This window comes from Rhinopithecus bieti, unplaced genomic scaffold, assembly GCF_001698545.2.
Source record: "Rhinopithecus bieti isolate Rb0 unplaced genomic scaffold, ASM169854v2 scaffold_56474, whole genome shotgun sequence".
Taxonomy (NCBI): domain Eukaryota; kingdom Metazoa; phylum Chordata; class Mammalia; order Primates; family Cercopithecidae; genus Rhinopithecus; species Rhinopithecus bieti.
Genome location: NW_016822031.1, coordinates 589900 through 615814, shown reverse-complemented (window position 1 = coordinate 615814; position 25915 = coordinate 589900). Strand labels below are relative to the sequence as shown.

General features: G+C 39.7%; 1 protein-coding gene across 1 annotated transcript in view; it reads right to left on the bottom strand.

Annotated features, from left to right (window-relative positions):
• GPRIN3 (GPRIN family member 3) overlaps nt 1-25535 on the bottom strand; it is a 67686-nt gene extending 42151 nt beyond the window's left edge. The window contains exon 1 of the mRNA XM_017860718.1: nt 25137-25535. The gene's annotated coding sequence lies outside the window, so the exon portion shown is untranslated. The remainder of the gene's footprint in view (nt 1-25136) is intronic.
• Between the last annotated feature and the right edge of the window lie 380 nt (nt 25536-25915).

Sequence of the window (25915 nt, the reverse complement as noted above, 5' to 3'; positions counted from 1 at the left end):
CTGGTGTAGAATATCAGTCTGACAAATCACTTCTCAGAAGTATGGGATTTTTACCCAGTAAAAACTACCTCTTCGTGGCCCGAGGTGGCTCAGTGAGCTGTCCCCACTTTGCTGTCACGGGAACTATGAATCACAGTCTCAGAGTTTACATCGAAGACCTCACAAATCTGTGGAAATTTGCCTAATAAAGATATAATAAGCTGGACTTGTAAGAATTCACTAATTTGATGACTTGCCACACATGCAATTATGTTACCCTCAGATGGTAATGGAGGACTGTTTTTCTGAAAGTGATAAGAACATTATGCACATATGTTTGGGCCTAAAAGACCAATTGTTATTAATATTAACAAAGATAGCCAAGGCCTTTAGTGTTTTGTTTGTAAAATCCCTTGCTTCACTGAGGGCTATGAGATGAAGTAAAGCCAGGCCTTCAGAGTATTTTTCTTATTCACTCAACTCATGCAGCTAAACAACAGGCTTATGTAGCACAAACATAAAACATTACTTTTTAGGCTATCCCAAATTGTTTAACATATACAATGTGCCAGTCCTGTGGTAGGTACTAGAGAGCCACAAAGACTCAATCCCTGCCTTCAGAGGCTCACATCTACTGGGGAGAAAGGTGATTTCATTGCCACAGATTTCAATGGTGACACAAGAGAAGAATGACTCATCCCAACTTTTGCAATCAGGGAAGGCTTCCGGGGAACCAGTGGAGATCTGCTGTAAAACAGGGAAGGAAAAAAATACCAGGAACAGAGTAAGTAATCACACAGATCATGGTACACACAAGGTGGGTGGAATCTGCCAGTCCTCACCTTCAGGAATTTCCTGTCTAGTGGGGGAGGCAGAAACATAAAGGGAGACTGGACTACAGTATAACGGTGAACCCTTCGGTAGAGCTCGGCATAGGGTGTTATGAGTGCACAATGCTGGCACATCTAAGAGAAGGCCCACCCAAGGCCTCTGAGTATAAGCAACAGCAATGCTGCCTTGAAAACTGAGCAAGACTTCACCAGTGGTGAGGAAAGGGCATTTCAGGTGCATATGGACAAAGCATGAACAGATATACAGGCAGCTGCTGGAGAAGTGGTTGAAGGTGGGGTGGGGCTGGAACAATATTTAGTTGGCATGGCTGCAGCTCCGGATGCAAGATATAGGATTAAAGGGAGTGACAAAGTAAGACTGCGGGGGGCTTTGTAAGTGGAACTGTGAGAAGTAGGGCACTGGCAGCAGGAACCGAGGGAAGGATGGACCTAGAAATACTGAAGAGGTCAAATCAGCTGTGCCCTCTGATTGAATGTGAAGGATGAAAGAATGGAAGGATCCAAGGTTTTAAGACAAGGCAGAAAAGCAACTGTGCTGAGGTAAATGCTATGACAGATGGAATCACAGGGTACCCACCACAAGCTGGTGAGGTAAGAGCCTCAGCAGGATTCTGGAAAGGTGTGCTGGGCAGGATGAGCCCTGAAGGATGGGGAGTTAGCCAGGTGAAGGAATGGGTGGGTAGAAGAGGCCACTAAAGCAAATGAACGCATGAGCAGAGACAGGAGGCTGAAGACTACATGCTGGAGGACTGCCAGCCATTCAGAATTACTGTCCCTTACCTCCTGGAAACATTTCTCTGTGTGAGAGGCATGGTGGTTAACAATGCCTCTAGGATCAGATTATTCAGGTTCACATCTGGTTGGCCACTTGCAAGCTGTGTAGCCTCAGGCAAATTAGTTGACTCCCCAGTGCCTAAGGTTTACACTGGCCACCCAGCAGTGAAAATAACACCTACCTCTAGGATTGTTAACGCTTAGAAGAGAGCTTTGCACACAGATTAGCTAGCAGTGACAGCGATATTAGTGATCATGGTAGTAGAATTACTTGGGCTTTCTTACTAACAGGAACTCACCATCAGGCCTACCTTCCAAGTTCACTGCCCCTTCCCTAGCTCCCTTTTCTCATCCTGAAATTGTCTTTGCAAAAATTACATCAGTGAGAATATTATGGCAGTGGGGGAGATCTGATCTAGCCAACCCAACTCCCCATTCCTTGCCTTTAGCTTTCAAGCTGCCTTAATTATTCCTGGACTTAGGCCTAGGCCTAGCTAACTTTGGAAGACATTTAGGTTATAGTTTAAATGAGAATAATGAGACCATCAGGCCAGGGGAAGGAGAAGAGCCTGAATTCTGCTAATAGGCTGGTCACAAGATATGCAGCTTCCCCAATTACTCTTGCAAATACATCACCAATGTAGACTGGCCTTTTGAGATATCTTTTCAGGTTTTTTGCATGTCTGACACTGATGGCTCCACCTGGTCCTGCCAAACTGCTCCTGTGGCCCCACAGAGCAGTGACTCAGCTCAAGAGGACAGATGGCTTTGACTCCCTATGATTTCATCTCCACCCCAACCAATCAGCAGCAAGCACCATTTCCTAGCCACTTCCACCCCTTCCCCCAAACTGCCTTTGAAAAATCCCTAACCTACACAGGGCACAGAACATCATACACCGGGACGGGGGAGGGATAGTATTAGGAGAAATACCTAATGTAAATGACAAGTTGATGGGTGCAGCAAACCAACATGGCACATGTACACCTATGTAACAAACCTGCATCTTGTGCACATGTACCCTAGAACTTAAAGTATAATAATAAAAAAAAAGAGAAATCCCTAACATATGAGCTTTTATGAGATTGATTTGAGTAATAACTTTGTCTACCATGTGGCATGGCCAGCCTTGCATCAATTAAACTCTTTCTTTACTGCAGTGCCATAGTCTTTATTTGTGCAGTGGGCAGGAAGAACCCTCTGGTGGTTTTAACCTCATCGATCCCACAATATAGAATAACCAAAAGATCAAAGATCATGCTTTATAACATGCCATTTTAATTCTGAAAATGTGTTGGACGCCTCAGGCTGCATCACAAGTATCTCAACTTCCTGTTCTGTCACCCAGTTCAATTCTTTTTACTTTTCCCAAATTTTACTATCTCCTTTCTCCATAATTATTCCTAAAATATTCTTCTGTAAACAAACTGAAACTGAGAGAGATGGGGAAAAGGCATGTAAAGTAAATCAGTGTATCCAAGAAGAACTGGCTCATGAACTGGTGTTTGGGAGGGAATTACAATGGATAAGTAGCTTGTTAGAATGTTCATTCTTTTGCCTGAATCTCCAACTCTGCTCCTCCAACTGCTTAATTTATCCTCAGGGGAAAGAGAAGGCATACACTAGTTCTTCATTTGGATTAGTCATTTTCTAGCTTGACTTCCTCAGTTGCACAGATTCTCAGCTCTCTCACTTTTTCTTTTGTGGAACATGTCCTTTTCTTTAAATTTTAGACATTTTCCTTTTTGCAGAGGTTACTCAACTACATGTGTATGTACATATACGTAAACTAAGATGACATATTAATTTGTTAATAAAATGAAGAAAATAATGTTTGAATAGTTGTGTTATTCTCTGACTGTTTTAACAATGGTAGTGAATGGAGGCAGGAGTTAGCAGGAACAACAACTTGCAAAATGTGAGAATGTTTCAACTAAACTATGTTTTTTGCTGATGGTCTTATTAAAGTTGTACAGATGGTATCAGGCGGACGGTGTTCATTACAACTATGGTGTAATGATGGTCCCCAAAATCTTGTGCTCAACTTTTTGATTGCTTGTTCTTTGTCTAGGACCTGCTTCGGAACAGCTTTGGTATTTCCCGTTCAGCCAAGTTTGCCTTTCGCTGGTGTTTTCCTACACTGTGTCTTTATTACAGCGGGTATTTCTTTTCATCAGAGAATCTACCTCATCATATTCAGAAAGCTTACTTTAAACAAGTTTATAGTTCTCTTGCCTTTTTTCTTTGTGTTTTTTAGAATGTGACTCCAATTTCAATTTTTTTGTTTCTTACATACATACCTTTTTATACATTAATTTTCTCTTTTTCCTTTGAGAAAACAATACTCTCAAAGAAGAAAAGTCACCAATTACTGATGGGGAAAATATTTTCTTTCTCCCATTATAATAAAGACACCAAGACACTTAAAACACACAAAAAGAAACAACTATTAATCTTACAAGGATTTAGAAGGTAGTACCCCCAAAATACTTAGAAAGCAAATTATTTTTGAATTCTACTACTCCAGCTGGACCCAGTGGTATGTGCCTGTATTCCCAGGCACTTGGGAGGATGTGGCAGGAGGATCACTTGAGCCCAGGAGTTTGAGGCTATAGTGAGCTATGATCATGCCTGAGAATAGCCACTGCACTTTAGTCTGGGTAACATAAGGAGACCCCGTCTCTAAAAAACTCTGGCCTCAGAATTTTGAGGAATTCAGTAGTGAACTCAATGGAAAACTGAAATGAATTCAAGAACTATTTATTGAGGCTTCTTATGTATAAGGCATTGTGCTAAATTCTGTGGGGGCTATACAAAGATATATACAAGATATACAAAACTGGCCTCCAAAACTAAATATTTCAGAGAAGGTACACCATGAAAAATAACTCTTGTACTAGACATGTAGAGAAAAATGCCATGAAAGCGCAAGAAAGCAAATAGTTAATTAACATTAGGATGAACTTAAAAGGTATTTTGGAGGTATCTGGCAGAGATTTTTTAAAAATGCATATAATTTTATTTCCTTAAGCTATTGAAATTTTGGGGTTGTATGTTACAACCTGTGGTTAATACAATGAAACTGACCAAATTGAACTGTGTGCTATTTCCTAGCACAGGATAAATATTTGAGTTGGGTTTTAAAAGCTGAGCCTTTGGGCAGAGGGAAGACGCTAAGGAAAGATTCAAAGGCAGGGAGGTACAGACTTACTGTGGTCCCTGTGGTACACTGTTACCAGGAACTTAAGAGTATATGCAGGAAGAGCTGGGGTGGGGAGAAAATGGGCTGGGGCTTGGGATACTCACTAGGAAATTCAGTTCTAGACACAAGCCTGTTATGAATAGACTTCAATACCAGGTTAAGGAAATGGATTTAATTCCAGAAACTGTTTCAAAGTTCTAACCCTGAAATGAGTAAAACATGAATGACTCCATTAAATAAAATGTGGAATGAAAGAGAAGACAGAAATATTGGGGGTGTTTAGAAGCATTATTGAATATCAGGAAAATCATAATAAATCCTAAAGTTAAGAAAGACTGATAGGCTGATGCCATGATAATCTTGATTTTTACTGATCCCTGCAAATATGGAAGAAAATTTGCATATTTTCAGCATCAGGCCAGCAAACTTATACCAGATAATGACAAAAAAAATTGTTTTCATCAGTTTTCTTGGGAGTGCTCATGAGTTTTGACTGATCATTTGAACACGTGGAATAAGGTACTATCTAATTTCGGTGCCTCGAGGGCTCGTGCAGATCACAGAATCTTGCTCCTGGTGTTGGATAGTTTTTCCCAGAGCAGTAACAGCTGTCCCTGAGCCGTGTCTGTTTTCTCTCTGTGACATCTTAACTACATACATTTTTAAGGTGGCCGATTTGAGAAAACACATGTGATCCCAAAGAGAGGTTTTTTATTTTTTTCTCTGCAAAGCCAACTAGCTCTTGCTTGGCTTTCTAGATCAAGAATAAAATATAATCAATATGACATAAATAGATTTGATGGTTGTTCCATGCTGTCTTGGTCACTCACTTATAAGAAATTGTCGAAAGTGTATTCTTTTCACTTTTTTCCTTTTCACAAATGATTTTCTGGGTCAATTAAGTTTGCATAAATGCATCTCATTGCCACCTTCAGAGTGAAATTCAGGTTTAATATATTCTACATGAGGGCAGCAGGCAGCTGATGAGCAAGTTGTGCTTATTCTGTGTACCTTGATAGGATTCAACTTTGGCCTGGATGAGGGGAATTTGTTTTTCCATGCAGGGCACTTTCATGAGAGTTTCCGAAAAACAATATGCTCTTGTCAGAACAGAATGCAGTTCTTCTAAAACTGGGGCTGAACTACATTTTACCCTTTTAAGGCCAGGAGATATTATTATGCAGCAAATTTAGCCTATGATTTATCTTAAAATAAAAAGGAATCATCACATATAACCCTCACAAGAGCTGGGTAACGTTAAAAATGAGAATACATTTCAATAACAGTACTAATAATAGCTTCTACTTTTTGGCCTCTTGTATATAAGAGATGGCACTCAGCACTGTCCCTTATTTACTCACAATCCAGCCCACTCTCCAGGTCCAGCCGCATATCAGTTTTTCGTCTCCTCTAAGATCGACGAAACCAGGCGCGCCCACTTAGCTTTTTTCAGTTTTAAGAGTCAAGAAATAAAAGAATTTTATTCTTCATCCACCTTGAACTCATGGCATTGTTTTTACCACCGGTTACCTCTCTGACATTTTCCTATGTCGACTTTTCTTTCCACTTTCAGATCATCCCTTTGTAGCCTTAGATCAAACTAATCCCTTCTTGGACCCGAAATGTCGGTTTTACTGAAAATTCTCTCCTTTAGGCCTCTTGTTTCTTGTCCTTGATAATCTCGTCTAATCTTAGGATAGCTAACGGTACTGACCTTAATTGCTCTCAATCCAGGCATCTCCCTTTCCTCACATGCCTGGTCCTCTTCTATTATATAATAAGTGCGGACCAGATATCTGACCTGCATATTCTGCCAGGGTCCCAAATAACATCCACCACTAGATTCAACATCATTCTGACAAAACAAACTTTCCCTCTTGAGATCACTAATTCTGTTCATGGCACCAGCGTTCTCCGAGTCAAAACCTGAAGTCATTTTGACAGCTTCTGTCCCTTAGCTCCTAGAGTCACAGAGTCACTGACTCCTGTGGTATCTCTCCAGAAACATTTGCAACTATCTTTCCAACATCTGAGACTCAAATGTCAATAACTGTTATGTTTATATAGCTCTTTAAAATAAAAGAAGCTCCCACAGATACTATTTCTTATAATTTCCACACTAACCTCACAGATACAAAAACCGAGGTTTCAGAAACGTATGAATTTTGTTATTCAGTGTAGAAGCGAAGTGAGGACTTGATCCCAGGTCTTCTGATTCCTGTTTCCAGGTGTAATAGTCCAACAACTGCCTGTACCTTCATGCGTGAGGTACAGCAGGTACAGCTGCCTCAGACACAGTTTTTCCACTGCTCCAATGCAGCTTACGTAATCACTAATAGTGACTGTCTAATAATCATTGTTAAATGACATCTTTTTTAAAACACAGATCTGATCACATCACTCTCAGTTCAAAAATCTGTCAGTAGCTTCTTACACTGAAAAAGGTTCAAATCACTTAACCTGGCACTCTCCAGTTTGTTTCCAACACCATTTTGAAACATTGCTTCCCATATCCTCCCATACACCAGCCAGGCTGAACTATTCTCGGTGTTTTTGTTTTGTTTTGTTTTTGAGACAGGGTCTCACCCTGACACCCAGGCTGGAGGGCAGTGGCGCACATTAGACTCCAGCCTGGGTGGACAGAGTGAGACCTGGGCTACAGGCGCGTGTCACCATGCCTGGCTAATTTTTGTATTTTTTTTGTAGGGATGGAGTTTTGCCATGTTACCCAGGCTGGCCTCAAACCCCTGAGGCTCAACCTATCCTCTTGTGTAGGCCTCCCAAAGTGCTGGGATTACAGGAGTGAGCCACTGCACTTGGCCCTACTCTTAGTTTTTCAAATATGCTTGAAGCATTTGCCTGCATTCCTCTGCTTAGGCCATGCCCCCTGGAATGTCTTCTCTGCCTTTGAAAATGCTGATTGTTCTTTCTTTTATTCATTAATTAACACCAAAGCATTGATGGAGCAATAGTGTATCAGGGACTGGGCTAGGTACAGAAAAAAGCCGGTGAATAAGGCAGGAAGGATCCATTTCTCAAAGGGCTGGAAGCATTAAGTTTCAGAACAAATGCCATACTCTCCACAAAATAATCCTTTCCTGATACCCTCGGCCGGAAGTGAGGACTTTCTCTTCTCAACAGCCATAGAACACTGAGGAAACCTCGATTATAGGATTTACCATAATCTGATTGGATTACAGTTATTGAGGCATGTGTCTTATCTCTCATACTGTGTTATAAGCTCCATTTTTGATAGCGACTCTATGGATCTCCCTATTTATCCCTCACAGCATGTAGTACAGGACTTCTCATTTAACAAGACCTCAATAAACAAATATTGGAATAAATAATTTCTCTCAGCTTCTATGAGTATGAGGTTGGGGAGAGCCTGCCGCATGCTCCATTCACACACAAACAGCAGAGGACACAGTGAGCACACACTACTCCCACACACGCTCACCAGATGGTGAACATAACATTATTTTAGGCAACAGAACTGTCAGCTGACATCCAGGGTCCCATGATACTTGCCTCCATCCATTTAAAGAGACGTTTGAGACAGAAACTAACCCAAGATTTCTGGATATCAGAGTGCAAATCTGTTCAGAGAGTACACTTTTCTGTGTCAATAAACAGAGAGCAGGATTAACATCTCCTCCATATGCCTGCTTTTCTGACCTCAGAACTAGGAATTCGCTATATTCCTCACCATGATTTGGGACTGGTTTTTTTTCTTTAATAATTAACACAAGTTACATTCGGTTATATTTACTCTTTTTTGGTGTACAGGTCTATGAGTTTTGACAAACGCTTCTGTGTAACCACCACCACAATCAAGACAGAATAATTTCCATTGTCCCCCACCAAAAAATTCCCCTTCATGATACTTTGTAGTCAAACTCTCCTCACCTTTAATGCAGACGTCTTTCTCCACCTGCATAGTTTTGTTTTCTCCAGAATGTCACATAAATATAAAAACACCTAGCTGTTTCAGTCTGGCTTCTTTAATTAGCATAATGTACTTGATATTCATCCCTGTTATTGTGCATATCAATACTTTGTTCCTTTTTATTTCTGGACATTGTTTCACTGCATGAATGTGCCACTGTTTGTTTATTCATTTACTAGTTGAGGGACTTTTGAGTTATTTCCTATTTTTGGAGATTATGAATAAAGCCACTATAAAGAGGTTTTTATGTTATCATAGGTTTTCTCATCACTTAGCTAAATAAGAGTGGTCATATAGTAAGTGAATGTTTAACTTTATAAGAAACTGCCAAAATATCTTCCATGGTTTCTCTACCATATTTTGTATTCTCACTAGTAACATAGTAGCATTCCAGTTGCTTCACATCCTTACCAACACTTGGTACTGTCAGGGCTTTTTTTTTTCTTTTTAGTATATGGTTTATTTATTTATTTATTTGAGACAGAGTTTCGCTCTGTTGCCCAGGCTGGAGTGCAGCGGCACTATCTCGGCTCACCTCAACCTCTGCCTCCCAGGTTCAAGTGATTCTCCTGCCTCAGCCTTCCAAGTAGCTGGGATTACAGGCATGCGCCACCACGCCCAGCTAATTTTGTATTTTTAGTAGAGATGGGGTTTCTCCATGTTGTTACAGGCTGGTCTCGAACTCCTGACCTCAGGTAATCCGCCTGTCTCAGCCTCCCAAAGTGCTGGGATTACAGGCATGAGCCATCACGCCCGGCTTTTTTTGCTTTTTCTCTGCCATTCTTAGTATATAGCGTGGGATGGAATTTTAACATTTCATCTTTTTAGAACCAAAATATTTCTACTTTGATACTCAGCCCACATTCAGTTTTTCCTCCTCTCCCTTCATTTGGTTATTTGTATTAGCTCTCCCGCTAGACTGAAGGTTTCTTTGTGGGTAAGTCATCTTTGTATACATGAAGCTCTGCCACCCCATCCCAAGTGCAGGGTTTTGCAAATAACACATGCTACTTAAATAAATGCTTCTGTGTGATCAGATTAGCTTAATACATACAGTGACACAATTAATACATCCAAAGGCTAACCTAGCATTGGCTAATTTTGTCAATTGTGGAACACCAAAAGAATTTTAATAAAACTGTTTACTTCCTTCCCTTTTCATGAATTTTCCATTTTCATTTATATGTCTGAAAAAACAGATTTCTGTTTTCTTGCTTTAACAAGGGCTAAATTGGAAAATATATTTGGGATTGTGAAATATTTGTGTAACAAATTTCTTGTGCTTATACAGAAGACAAGATTGCTCTCACTGATACTTAAGTAAGAAATTAAGAATTATTAATTAATTAACTTCACAAATTAGATCACATATATTTCAATGTGTTTTTTAGGCGAGAGAGAAGGAATTGGAATTACAGAGGGGACCTGATCTGTACTTACCATTTGTCAAGTGAGTTGGGGCCAAAAAGAGGTTGAGAGTCACTGATGAAGACTCAAAGAATCTTGAAAATGGAAAGGTTCTCAGAAGATACAGAGGCCAACCTCCCATTTATTGAAAGAATCCTGGCTATAGCATCTGGCTTCCACCATTGGTAAGCTCACCACTTCATACAGCACCAATTCATACATCCTTACAAGCAAGAGACTCAAAACAAAACAATAAATAAAAGAAACATGGGGGAGGCAACTTCTTAACTGAACTTTCATTTTTCTGTAACCTTATATTATGTAAACTTTCTGTAGCATCTACAGAAATCTAAAAATGGAGATTAGAATCTCTTGTGGCAGAAAATAAGTTTGTCACTACATCAACCAGCCACATGGGAGTTAATCTCATTAACTTTTATATCACAGGATGATGCATACTTTAGAGAGATGAGTTCAGTGGTAAATGACACGAATCTTGGAATTTCTTTACATTAATATCTACTTCTTCTGAAACTTCAGTTTTTGAATGGAAGTAAACCAACAAGTTCTAGTTGTGTATAGAAGAAAATTTGCATAAGTCTATAGAAGTCTACAGAAGAAAACTTCTTAAACATAGTTCATGAGCAGCATGGATTAGTTATCCTTCAGTTGGAAGGTTTCTTGGAGAACTAAAAGCAAGGGATTTCCTGACTGCAAACATTTCTCCTTTTATGGGCTAGCATCCTCTGTGTTGGTTTTGTATCACTGTCTAGATCTGATGGAAACTCATTCCCAGAATTCCCTTTCCTAAATCGTTCTTCATTCCAGTTGGCTGCAAGGGAAATTTGTGTGACCTTTGGAAGGTAAAAGTGAAACAACAGCATTCTTGCCTGAAGGTCAGTGTAGTCAACAGGTGCAGCTCACTGACCTCCCAGCTCACCTTGTCCATGTCAGGCAGCAGCCAGGCTGCCGGACCTTTGGTTCCCCACAGATCTCCTCTTTTGGTTTCTGGGCCAGGTGCACGAATGGCTTTGCAGTGAAGAGTGCCAGTCCCTTTCAGGCTGTTCAAGTCAGGGTCATTGAGGATGGAGAAGTATGAGTCAAATACAAGTTCCAGTTTATCTTTATGGGTTTCATTTTCTCCTGCAGGTTCTAGTTTGCCCTTGCTCAGCTCTACTTCAAATTCAGCTTTTCTTCCCAATTGCCAGCTCTGCTAACCTATGATGACTTTAGCTCCATACCAGATGTGAAAGCAACTGCAAAGCTCCCACAATTGTGCAAGGTCTAAAACTGAAACTAAATCCATTATTCCATATTACCATAGTGGTTCTGCTTCTCTAAGTGATAGGGATTCCATTAAATCATTTCTATTCAGAATACGTACTGGGTTACAAATATTCTTTTGTGCATGCCTTTCTTTTTTTTAAAATGTATGATACTGTCAAATGAAATAGTACTAATGTACTGAGCCTAAGTATGTTATTTTATTCTCTCTTGTTTTGGGAATAGGGACTTGGAATATGCTCTTTCACACAATTCCTCTCGAAACTGGTAAGCTGAGGAATTCGGAGTCTGCTCCATAACCGGAGAATACAGAAAAACTAACAATTAATTTGAACTTCAGTGTAAAATGAGTTAAAACTACCTGAGTGAATTAGCTGTTTCTTTGAAATATGTTTTAATGTGACACTTGGAAAGTTATATCACTCATGATGAAATCTAAACATTAACATTTTGATAACAGGCTGGGCATGGTGGCTCACATTTGTAATCTCAGCACTTTGGGAGGCAAAGGTGGGAGGATCAGTTGACCCAGGAGTTTAAGACCAGCCTTGCCAACAAAATGAGACCCACCTCCTCTAAGAAAGAAAATTGAAACCAATTTCAGTTAATCAATTTTTATCATAATGTATGTGCATTGAGAATAAACAAATACTGCCATGAAGCACTTCAAACTTTTTACTTAAATTCCTAATGTTTTATATAATTTCTGAAGATTTTATGGTCTTTAAAGGCAGAGATGCATCTTCTCATTTTTACATCCTCCCATACTGGCACACAGATAAGTCCTTATTAAACATCAATTGAACTAAGTAAAGAACACATTTCAGCTTCCTGTTTTTTACAAAAAAGAAAAGAGCAGCAGGGTATGAGCAAACAACCACAACCAACTACATCCTCTGATGCTTTTCTCACTATTATATAGAAACTCCAGCAGGAAACCACTGCTATATCCTTTTCACCTCTATAGCAAAATCTTATGAATTGCTGGCAAGCATAAAACAGTTCCATTGACATCACATAAACGTTTGTGACAATTTATACTCACCACACTCAAATGCTGTAAAACATCTTAACAATGTTTCTTAAGGACAAATTCTCAAGGAAAAATAATTATGTACCTTAACCACGTGTTTGGAGTTTAATTGTATGAAAAGCAATAAGCACTATTGAAACTTGATTCCCCTCTCAATGTAGCTGATGTTTACAAAAAGCCCAAAAAACTGACAAGTGTTAAAATTCCTCATATGACTCAGACTTATAAAGATTTCTAACAAAGATGTATTAACAGCTACTCCAAAATAACGAAAGTACTAATTTTTTCCTTTTGTATTCAAAATGACCCAAAAATTACACATTTCTAGCTATGAAATGTAGAACCCCCTTTTTTCCATTCTCACACATTATGCACTCATATGTACCTCAACATACATTTTAAATTTGTAACATGAGCCTTGATAATGCATTTTATCAATGAAGGGGCCTTCCATTGAAGATCTCTTAGTTGTCCAAGAACTACAAAGACAAGATGATGGCAGAAGTCCAGGCCTTTCATTCAAGGGCTTTAACTTCAATGTGAAACATAGACAAATATACTCATTTTACCCAGAAGTCAGAGGTCTAGAACTCTGTAGCTTTCTTGCATGCCCACATTACCTAGCCCATAAGCTCTCCCTAGGGTATAGGGCTAAATGACTACATGCGTAAATGAATGAAGGCATACATGCTTGGTGATGATGAAGAGGGGGAGATAAGAAGGGCCCGTTTGGGTTCCAACAATGGCAGAAGGGGCCTAAAATTCAGAAAATAAACCCATGAATGAAGAAGAAAACAAGCAAGATTTAAAAAAAACAAGTGGTGGGGCATCCGAGCTAGAATTGATCTTAGGGATTTCTGGACCAGCCCTCTCATTTCTAGAGAGAACCTGAGGTGCCGTGGGCAATGAGATGACTTCAGGTACCACTCTCAGGGACTGTGACATTTGTGTACCCATTTCATGATTTTAGCCTCATGTGCTTCCTATCTAAACCATTTTTTCTTTTACTCAATTTTCCATTAAATTGACTTTAACTAGTGCACTGGTTGAAAACATTAGCCTTGTCCTAAAAAATAATATATGTGAAATTACAGGTTTGATGTATTGGTTATATTATTTTTCATAGCAAAAATTTTTAAAATATATTTTGAAATGTGTTCTGAACATATTTCTACATTTAAATAAATTCATAAGTATTAAAATCAAAAGGAAGTCTGTATACTACCTGAGATCCTCTCACAGGTCGCTGCCGGAAATCTGCACTTTGAAAAGCAGTGCCCTCTACTGTGTTACCTCTGGAAACAAAGGGTTTGAATTCTGAAATGACATGAGGTGGTAAAGACATTCCAGAATGATTGAAAGGATCCAGTTATAAGACTAATGCCTCTAGGTGACTTCTGTCCATTTTCTTTTACTAGAAAAAAAAAAATCAATCGCTTATTAAGGAACTAAAAAACTAAGGCAGAAATCATGGCTTTTTTCAGTTATTGGATTTTCACCTTCCAAATGGACAGACAGGTCCTCCTCCTACCAAGTACCATTAATTCGTTATAACTATAGTTTTAAGAAGGAATTTGTCTCAAATGGGCCTCCTGTGCGTAGATTACCTTTTTTTTTTTTTCCATTCCATTTGCAATGAGAACACTTAGCTGTAAGCTATAATAAGGAATCGCTTAACTTTCATAAGTAAATGAATGTCTATGATTAAAACATCAATCACGGAAACACTAGTTCTATAAATAGTTTCTAGGTCCAAAGTCCATAGGCAGTTAAACAAAGACACATGTTTGTTTTTTCTTGTTTGTGTGTGTGTGTGTGTGTATGTATGTGTGTGGGTGTGCACGCACATGTGTCATAAGAAAAGCAATTGGTTTTTCTTTTGAGAAACAAAGAAATGTTGTTTGCTGGACACATGTGTTACCTGGTATCTTGATAAAAAGTTATGTTTGCCAATTTTATCACCTATGCGATGCTCTATAAAATTTTAACCTAAAATACCTGTCCTTGAACTCATCCTGTTTTTTTTTTTTAATGTCTTATTGCTGATTTAGAAGTTTCACATTTGTTTTTTAAGCAATACAAGATGAAATCCAAGATAGAAGACAGAAGTTCATAAAATCATACTGAGTCCTTACATTTTGACCCACTGTGATTTGCATCACCAACAGAGTCCTGCGGTGCAGCATAGTGGTGAGGCTCATGGCCTTTGAAGTTGGACAACTGAATTCACACAGCTCCATTACCATCTGTGGGACTTTGGGCAAGTTATCTATTTCCTCATCTCTAGAATGGGGAATTATTAATGTGCTATTATTTAATAGTAATAACAAACCTCAGAGATTTCTTTAAAGGAGAAGTAGTTTTAGCAAGACGCCAGTGGCAGATAAGCCTGAAGAATAAAATTTTGAAGGATTTTTACATATCTATAGTCTAACCCTCACCCATTTCCTTTGGAAAGTAGATGGATATATATGGATGCACGTGTTAGGGTTCTCTTATGCTCTAGAATCAAGATGGCAAAGTGCCTCAAGTGTTTTTTTGTTTGTTTTGTTTTGTTTCTTGTTCCTTCTTTAATGAATTTTAAACCCTCTTCCTGCATGTGTTTAGCTGGTGTTTCATTCTTTTCCACTCATCATCATTAATTCTACAATGGAGGCTCCATTTATTTTATTTCCCCTACACCACCATTCTCTGTGCTCCAAAGCAAAGGAGGCTCTCCTCCCAGTCGGGGAAAATACACAGAGATGGAATCACTTACTAGGCATTCCAGAGGCATGAATTGCCACTTAAACTTCCAAAGTTGAAGCCCTGGAGAGGGAGACCAATGGAGAGTGGTGAGCACCTCCTCAGGATAAAAAGATAGCAAGAAGGCATGGGGTACTTCACAGAGCAGCTACGTAAACAGCTGGGTATTTACAGTACCATTGGAATGGGTACATTCTCCAATACTGATCTGACTCAAGATCATTCCCCAATGGTGGAAGAGCTTCCTGAGAGTCTAAGCAATTATCTAAAACAGTGGCCCTTAAACAGTCTTAAAATACACTCGTGTATCACAAAGAGTTTATGAGCAATGATAAAGTACCAACGACAGCAAATTATTAAAGTATAATTTAGAGCCGTTTTCTCTAATGAATTATATTAACCTCAAAAATCAAGTTATTTCTATAATAATGTCACTCTCACTCATCTCACTGGCATGTGTGGATATTTTCTTGAATAGGAAAAAAAATGGAAATGAAGTTACACTGAGGTTCTGGTATCCTCAGGAGAAAGAAATTTCTTGTAGTACACAGACCAGCAGACTCTTAATAAGAATTCTACATCTTATATCTGTTCCATTTTGTCACTTCTGCTACCCTCTGCTACTTAGTTGTTTTAACAGAATTAAGTCAAAATGCACATGTCTGTGACTTTATTTTCTACAACATTAGGGAAGTGGAGTATGGGAAAGACGTATACTTTTCAAGTTAGCCTGGCAGGGAGGAAAGGAACCCAGGTGTGGCAAGCAGGTGGTGAAGCTGTGAAGAGGAACGGAAATGAAGCTGAATTGCTCAGCATACAGGAAGGAAGAAAGAGGTACAGGGCTTCTTGGTTAGGACAGAGGAGGGACCCAGGTTGTTAGGCTACCAGGGGAATTCTCTGAGATCATGACCAGGAAAACAGCTCATTCTAATTTTGTTGGACTACATTTATTACTAAGCTTATTCCCATCATCTGGGAATTATTTGAGAGTTCAGACTATGTATTATTCAATTTTGAGTCCCTAGCACACAGAACAGGGATACACACACACACACACACACACACACACACATAAAGTGCTCGATACATATATATTAAATGATCCAAAGAATTCACCTTTCTTAAACCAGGGCCTTCTGCCAACCCCATTTCACATTCTATCTCTCACCTCCTAAATAAATTCCTATTTCCAGTTGGAGGAAAGCTTTGATTCAATTTGCAAAGTAAAAGGAGCTGACATGCCCTCAATCCAGTCCAGCTCAGGTTATTATCGTTTCCCCTCCCTCTCGGAGACTCAGATTTCATCACTCAAAAGCCACAAACCCCACAGGGAGGATTTTTTAAAAACCTATCATTGTAGTTCTAAACATCAAAATAGCCACCAGGGGAATAGCAGAACAGTTTCTTCATAAAAGAACATAAACATTTCAGTGAACTAAATTTGTGTTTTAAATGGCACTTTCAGAAAAATAACTTTAACTCTAAAGACTTTTAACACCTATGGTCTTTTATATATTATCAATTCATTTTAGGTGACAGGATGCCTGATACTTAAACACGGTCACCATTCTATAAGGAAATGCCACTCTCTCCAAAGAAAGCGTAGAGTCAGTGTGGCACTGTGTCCTCTGTTAGTTTCGATCGGTACTATTCTCGGCACTGTCTTTAAGTGAAGTTGCTGAAGCACCAGCACTTTAGGATTAATAATTAGATGAGGGGATGTTTTTAGAAATAAAGTAGGAGGCACGAAGTGGGGGTGGTATGCCGCGAAGTGTGCATGAGGAAGGAAAGTGGCAGCAGAAGTTGAGAAGGCATGAGAGATTTCAGAGCGCTATGAAGACAGCTTTCCCTATGGAAGAGATCTGCCTGAGTTTTCCATCTTGTTGCCTCAAAAGGGCATTTGTCTTTGTTTGCAACATGAATAAATCAACCCTGATGCAGTCATCTCATTTTTTAGCCATATTAACATAGCACAAGTGGCCAGACTGTGCAGTGATCTGCCTAGCCTCAGAGAGGGGTTGCAAACACTGCCTACTGCAATCAATAACTGAACATTTCTAGGCTATACAGAAATACAAGCTGGGACACGAGTTGATACTACTCCTGAAAGTTCATCTCAACTGCCAGGCCTGCTAAATAAAATGCAGCATTACTTGAAAGATTGAGATATACTCTGGACTTTCAGGAAGCTATGCAAGTTTGGCCTATATGTTAAAAATTATACATAAGATAAAGATATGGTGCATTTAAAAGTACATAAAGCAATCCAATGTGAGATCTCAGTCACTGGTCTTTACGGTAAAGAAAAAATAAATTACATTATTGTTAAAACTGCTAATATTTTTTATTCACCACTTGTGGTACAGTAAAAAGCAAGCAAGTACACAGATGAAAAACTCTGTTATTCTTTAACAGACTACGTTAACTCAATTTTAATTTATTAAACTTTCATAGACTCTACATATTTTGATATTGTAGAATTTTGAGACCCTCACTATGGTTCACGGGGGTTAACTGTATTTGGTGCCATTACCTTTCAGCTTTGTAGACACATCAATTTCACGAGTATAGTCATAGCATTTTGGAGCTCAATGGTACTTAGAGAACACCTAAGTAGTCCAGACTTTACAGACTCAATACCTACAGGTTTGAGGTAGTAACACAATGAATTGAAGCTGTTAGGCACAAGAGACTTATATAAATGCTCAATGTCAGTGAGACATTGAGAAGTGGGGACTACAGCAAAATAATGAAGTAGCATATATATTGCTGTTCAGCTCCAGCCTAGAGAATGTGGGTGAGGGCTTCATTTCTTTTTATATAATAGATCTGATGTTTAAACACTGGCTTAATTAAAAAATAAATACCTGGAGGTCACAGTTTTCCTGCTGGGCGCACAGACTGCCAATTTTCAATTCTGATTTGGTACGTACATCTCCAAATCTGAGGCCCAGACAGGTAAAGTGAAGTATACCAGGTCTCTCAGATGCTCACAGCAAAGCTTTCTTCTACTCTGAGAATCCACTTGGGTAGACAATCCCTCATGTGAAAGGAGACTGTAGTGCATTTTCACTCACTTAATTAGAGTTCAGCCCCTTACCCTGACAAAATGATAGACTTCTGCTCTCTGACTGTTTTCAGAACATGTTCGACATGAAAATAAGAACAATCATCCATACCCACTTGTCATAAGCAATTTTTACTCAACCAAGGATGCAGGTGAAAACAAACATGCATTTACTAACTTTAGCCCCGAGTAAAATTTTACTGGAATTTAAAATTCTTAATTTTAATTAACAATTAAAATTTTAGCTGCTTCATTTTACCTGCATTTTCAAGAAGAAATACCTTGTAGAAAATTCAAAGAAAGGCATGCTTAATTAACAATATGACTAAGTATAAATTTAAGAATCATGCTACGTATAAAACAAATTAGAAACAGGTCTTAAGGATTACGAAAGTTTTGCTGCAATCACGGAGCTGTAAGCCATGCTTTGAGTGGATTGAGAAACTAATTTGGAGTGAAGGAATGAGCATTTCAAAGTGATGTCATGGCAAAAGCAGAGAGCAAGCTCCAAGAAAGTGGAACTCACAATGAGTCAAATGTCTTTTGCATTTTGAACAATTTAAAAAAAAAAATGTATGCTGAGAAAGCACATTCACATTACAGAGTAAAAGGAAGAAATACAAGAAAACTTCTATGTTATATTCAGCATATCTGTCCCATACAGTCATAATTCAGAATAAAGACACAGAGGCAATGCAAAATTTTAAATCTTGATAATATTTGCAGGCTGTTACATTTTAGAAAAACTGTCAACAAGAATTGAAACAAAAAATGCTCTGATTACTCAGAAAATATAGTTCACACAAACACTTTACTCCCTCAGGCATTTCATTTAACCAAAGTTATACATTATAAAGAAAGAGAGGAGTCTCCCATAGACACAATATGGTTATTTTAATTTTACGCTATTTAGAAATCATTAACAACTGATTTCTGAAAAACAATCAAGAATCTATTAACATAAAGCATCTGATTATTCTTCATAAACCAGATCTCCCACTTGGATGGACTATTTGCAATTCAAGTTTTAAAAAAATTATCTGTAACTCTTTTTTCCTCCAGAAAATTAACAGATGCAAACGTGATTGTCAAAGGAGCTTTGGAGATAGATCTCCGTCTGTCCATTACTTAATTAGCAACAATGCTGAGGTCCCCGGAGATGCCTGACACTGAGTTTTTACTCTCTAGCCTCCAGAATTTTTTTAAGGGTTCTCTTGCTTCTGTAAGGGTCACAAGGCTGTGAATCCTGACTAAACCAATCTTTTAGAGGTGGCTTGGTATCCACACTATTTAGGATGCAAGAATTAAAAATTTTAAATGGAATCTGGTGTGTAAGGCCAATAAATTGTCTTGTCTTAGATCACCCAGCTGATCCCCACGATATTTCTGCTACACTAGACCCTTGGGACAGAGATGAGATCATGGCATTGTCATTTAGGCAGACTTACTGAATTGACTCTCAATTTTGGAGGAAGGGGTGCATAGTAACTGATTCTCCTCCCTCACCATGGAGAGGACTCTTGGACGTTGTCTTCAGGTCCTGGTCATTTTCCCCTTAGCCAAGAATTAATGGGGAATTAGAAAGAGGAGTTCTGGATTTTCAGCTTCAGCTCTATTAGTGACTAGAAACAGTTATTAACTTCCTTGGGACTTATCTGTAATCATTTTATTTCTTTGTAAATAAAGGCAGTGGTTTCCAAATCTGGGTACTGGAATCCTTTTGGGACCTTTATAAAAATACAGATTTCTAAGCCCCACCTCCAGATTCAGATTCAGATTAAGATCATTTATAACTGCCTGGTAATAATAATTGGGGTCCCAGATTATGCTGCTAGCTTCAAAATAAAGCCAATAATTTAATTACCGACATGAACGATTAGAAAGCTGTTACTATGTTGCCAACTCCAATATGCCCAGTTAAAAAGCTGTGAAAACTTTTCTCACTGGCATTCAAGACAGTACGTGACTTAAATTGTAAGAGTATATACATTTTCTCCCTGAAATTCAGTAATTTCAGAATTTCAATCCAAATGCAGACTCTAAATGTTTTTATTATTCCAGACTTGATGCTTATGTGAAAAAAGTTAGTTTATCACTAATTTGAACACGCTGATATGGACAAGAAAGAGGTCCAAGTAATTTTTTTTTTAAAAGCAAAGTGCCATATTTGGTTGCACTCCAACTAATTCAAGCAGACAAATCTCTGACTTAACTGGCACTGTTCTTCTGTTTAAAGGTATAGCTTCATATAAAAGGGTGTCAATATCACAAAATTGTTCTATTCCAGAGAAAAGACAGTGAGAGCTGAATGAAGCCCACCAAGAAAATGTTCAGGAACACAAGTAAAGGTTTTCTTCTCTAACTTTTCCTCAGAATAACTGTTTTCCTCAGAATAACTTTTAGGGGAGAGCAAAACACAAGAATAAAATGTCTAAAAATGCATACAAACATATTTAAATATCTAACTAAGAAGACGGACAAGTCACAGAGCAACTGACGAAAAGAAAATATGGCAGATGCTGCCCTTCCTTCAGGAGCTCATGGCTACCAAGCGATCTGGTTCATCTTCACAGCCTGTCAGTTCCTCACATGACCACCTCAGCCTTCTGTGCCAACTATTGTAGTTGCATTCTGAGAAATGAAATAATCACGCCACAATGTGGTGTATAGCGTAATGTCAATAGTTCAACAGCAAGATTCAACTGAACAAGGCCTAACCAGTAAATTACTGCAAAATAAATAAAAAGATGGCAGGGAATGGCAGATTTATGATATTATGGCCACTCTGGCTAGATTTTCTTAAAGTAGCAGTATTAGGAAAATAGATCTTAGTCATAAAATAATTAACAACTCAAAAAAGATCAAATATACAGAGACAGAGAATAAAACAGTGATTACCAGGGTGAAAATGGTCAGGGAGGAAAAGGGGACATCCAGGTCAAAGGATACAAAGTAGTAGATATAAAAGATGATGTATATGTTATTTGGTTCCACTACAGACACATCACCATTTTACTATATATATACACACACACATAATGTATATCTCTTATAACATGTTGTATACCTTAAATATACACAATGAATTTTACTTTTTTAAAAAGTAACTCACGTAATATTTCAGTCCATCAGAAATTCTACTGCAATTCTCTTCCCCCAACTTGATACTTATTTTTTCTTTTCTTAATGATTCTTCGATATAACTGCCATTACTCCACTCATTCTTTGCTTCCTCCTTCTATAGACACAAAATCAGCACCCCTTCCTCACTGCCCATCCAGATCCATCCGTCTTTTATAAACTAACTCAAGGTTCCCCTCCTCCTTAAAGTCTTTCCAGACTAATTCAGTACCCAAGGATCTTGCTCTTTGACTTTACTGTCATGCAGTCAGTAAATCATAAGTCTTGCCTTCCTCAATCAGGCAATTATGCTATTCAGAATATTGCGGAAAATGCTTGTCTATCAGATCTGTCAGATCTCTTGGTCGGCTCTTGGCATCTCGCAAACTGGGAGCATCTCTTCTTTGTATCACATAAAGCAGGAGCTTTCAGACTTTTTGGAACATAATGTATAATGAGGTATAAATTTTACATCACAGTCCATTATGCAGGTGTGCACACACACTCACATATATGTATATATATTTAAGGAATTTCATGAACAATACTTACTCTTCTGTTTCACTCTTTTATTTTCAAAATAAAATGCTGATCAGACCCACTAAACTGACTTCACAGTGTGTTGGTTTGAAAAGCACCATTCTTGAAGGGCACTTAACGATTACCATGGGATTACTGTAACTATTTCTCTCATTTAAAAAATAATTTTTAAAAATGTATGTGGCCTTTGGGGTCTCTTTAGCGTGTGTTTCTGAGTTACTTGTTTGCTCAGTCTGTTTTTTACACTATCATACGTTTGCCTTTTGGAGTCATCTAGGACATGTAAATACTTAGAATATATATTATTTGTAATTCTTTTCCCCTGAACTCTATTCTCATAAAAGTAAGAATCTTTGAGTTTTTATAACTCATTTCTATAAAATTCAAACCTCTGCTCCCTCATTCTCTCTCTTATTTTTCCAATATGCAAAGTAGGTGGTAGACATTTGTGGATGAAATATTTGAGCCAAAAAGAATTAAGACTTTTCCCCGTTTAAGCAGCCTATTGTAAATTAAGGTAAATACAGTTTTCAGATATTTGAAGAATATAAATTTGGGTAATCTGAATACCATAGATCCTTAAAATGAATGCATTCACCTAAGTCACCCTGATAAAATGGTTTACTGACCAGATGAGTTGGTAGGCCTTTTGGACTTCAGTTTGTAGGTGGATCCTGCTGCCCTTTCCATTCTCATCTTGCCATCTTTACGTACTCACACTATTTTTCAACCACCTGGAGCTGCGTATTTTCCTTGGTCTCTGCTTATTTTGGTTCCCACGCCAAGAATGTCCTTTCCTCTCCTCTTCACTGGACTAGGTCCTCTCATCTTTCAGGTCCATGGGAAACTCTCCTTATTCTCTCCACCTCTACCCTGGCCTCCACAGCACCCCGTCACGGCACTCCACCAGCGGTTACTGGCAGTGTCCCTCCCAAGTTTTGCAGGCTGAGACTATGTCTTGTTTATTCTTCTGTTCCACAATCTAGGACCATGTTTAGTCCAGGATTAAATATATGTTGAATGTATCAACCTATATTCACAAAAAAGTGAATAAATGAGTGCATAAATGGCAGGAGCAGCTGCCAATGAAAGAGCTCAAATATGAGCTGTGGCTTCTCTGAGCCCAATATTTTATAATTTTGTGATTCCAGGACCAATATTTCCATGCTTCCTGCAGGCTGCAGATTTTGCCACTGGAAATTCAAACGGTGAAGGATAGCTAGATCTAAATATAGTCTTTTAAGTATGTTGAGGCATAATTAAGAAAATGTTGCAGGAACAAATAATTAAGCATATTGGGCAATTCTTTTGAGGCAATTAAAACACTCAAATTTCAAAACAACTTGCTGGAATCCAGCCTGCCCTCCAATTGACACTGATCTGACTCATATAACGCTTCAGTCCTCTACTTCCCATGTGAAGCTGATGCACTTGTGATTTTGTCCTAATCATTTTCGTAGGAGTCTAGTTAGTGATTAGGTGAAGGCTCACCACACCACAATACACTGTACATAGCTCTCCATGAGTTCCTCTGCTGTTTCCAAAATAAATTTCAATCATATAACATCCAGACTTGCAATTGCAATTACTGGATTTTTTTTCTCTTTTGAGTCAATAACCTATTCCCCTGATTAAAGACACACAAAACTTAAAAAGTTAAACACACACAAAACTCGAAAATGTTCTTCCTGCTTCTATTTCAAAAGAACATTCTCTAATGCAAACTCCTGTCTTTTGCAGATAGCAGCAGAGATTTTCTGCTTTGGGCTGTGACTCATGTACCTTTATTCCCACAATTGTTACTCAGGGCAGGCCAATGGTGAGCACAATGGGAAAAGAAAGAATAGTTTATAACTGGAAAATAAGCACATACGGGAGAAGCACACTCAAAGCATTATCAAAGTAAAATATGCAGCAGCACCAACAAGAGCAAACAAAAGCCCACGCAGGAGATGTGTAAATATTTCATGAAGCTAAGCCTTAATCAACCCTCTCTCCCAAATCTTGCTGGTGTTGTAAACACTTCAGTTTCTTCCAGTCCCACCATGACCCAGATACCTTGCAAAAACAAAATAAAAACATAGTCCAATGGATCTTTAAACAAATGTGTTGTGAAAATATTTAGATGGCGCATATCCACGTACTGCTTTAACCCAGAGGAAGAAGACACCTTACTCAAAGGTGGGTGCTTCTTGAGTGACTGCTCAGAGCTCCGTTTCTCCCCTCCCCCTCCAAGCCTTTTGCTCACCTCCTCGGCTGCTTTGTGGACATTCACATCATCTTAACCTTGAACTGTCTACACCCCAAGCGGTGATTTCTCCCAACGCCCCTCCAGCAAGCCCTTGAAACCTGGTCTGGATTCGATGCCTTCCCACCACCCAAAAATCACTTCCCAGTGGCATATTAAGTACCTCTCCTTTTTTTCCTCTTTCACTATCCATTGTTGCGTCTGAAATGTTGCTTACATCGTCTCCATCTGCCTGGAGAGCATGAAGATCTTCTGTGTGTGTTGGCTGACAGGCTCCTTTAGATCTCTTCTAAAGCCCATCTTGAAAGAACTGTTTATCGCCTCTAGTCTCTACCCTGATTTAATGTGGTTCCAAAGTTCGCCTCTATTAGTGAACAGGTCTCTACAACGATTTCCCTTTATCAACCCCTGCCCGCCCTTCCTCTTCTTTTTGCCTACCTCAAGAAAACCTATATACATACGAATGTGTATACACACACATACATAAATGCATATTTAATATATATTTCTATGGTGTTTTGACCTTAAAGGGGACAAGCATAGGAAAATGAGATAAATGTTACACACACACACACACACACACACACACACACACACGCACACCCCATATTCGAATATTCGCAGTGTGCAGACCGGATTGATTATAAATCCCCCTGCCCACGATCAGCAGGCGTCTTCTCCCATTTACCTTCAAAGCCAGAGCCTAAGAGAGCAATGACCTTGCAGAGAAATTCATCACCTGCCAGAACAACTGCCCCTCCTAGAGCGCAGGATGGGACGGAGACAAGAGCAACAGGCAAAGGATCCCTGGGCAAAATGTGGGATCGAATCCCTTCCGCATCCCTACAGAGCACACCACCAGGCTCCGGTACCCGGCGCTGGCCGCCGGGCGTAGGTGCGCAGGGGGCGTCTTCTCCCACGGCCGCGGGTCTCCTACCTGGTCTTCCCGGCTCCGCGGCGCGGCGGGGCCACTGCCTGCGCTGTGGCGGGGGCTCCCCGTCGCATATCCCAAGCACCGTCTCTCGGCGCCACACCGATGGCTCCGGCGGGCCCGCGAGCTGAGGTCCTTCTCAGCCCGGTCCCGGAGCGAGCTCCGTGCGTTCAGGAACTGAAATTACTATGCCAAGAGCAGAGGAGGCGCGTAGCAGTCGGGCGGAGACCGAGGGGGCTGCCCCCACCGCGGGGCTGCAGACGCCGCCGCCGCCGCCCCAGCCGGGCGCAGAGCCAGTATGGAGGTGAGAGTTCACTTGCCCGACTGTTCATCCGTCAGGCCCGGGGTGCACCCATCTGTCCAGCGCTGCCCAGCCTGAGCATCCGAGAGAGGGGTGACAGCTTTGCAGGCGGCGGCGGCGGCGGCAGCAGCAGCAGCGGCGGCAGCAGGAGGCCGAGCTCCGCCCCCTCCAAACCCCCTCCCCCGCCTTCCCGGTCCTGGGGGAAAGTGTTGCAGCCTGGGCTGCTGAGCGCCGGGCCGGAGAGCTGGGAAAGGGCTGGTGGGTTGCGGTTCTGCACCCCTGGAGACCAGAGACAGATGGAAAGTTAAGAAGGGATTAAGGAAGAGGGCTGGGGGCCCAGAGCGATTTAACAGGCATTCTGGCCCTTGCTCCCTCCCACAGGTCACCAGACTCCATGGCTGAGTCTAGACTCTAGCAGAAGGTTTCCAATAAAGCCACGTGCAGTGAAGATCTGAAAGCAAGATCATCCGATGAGTAATATGTT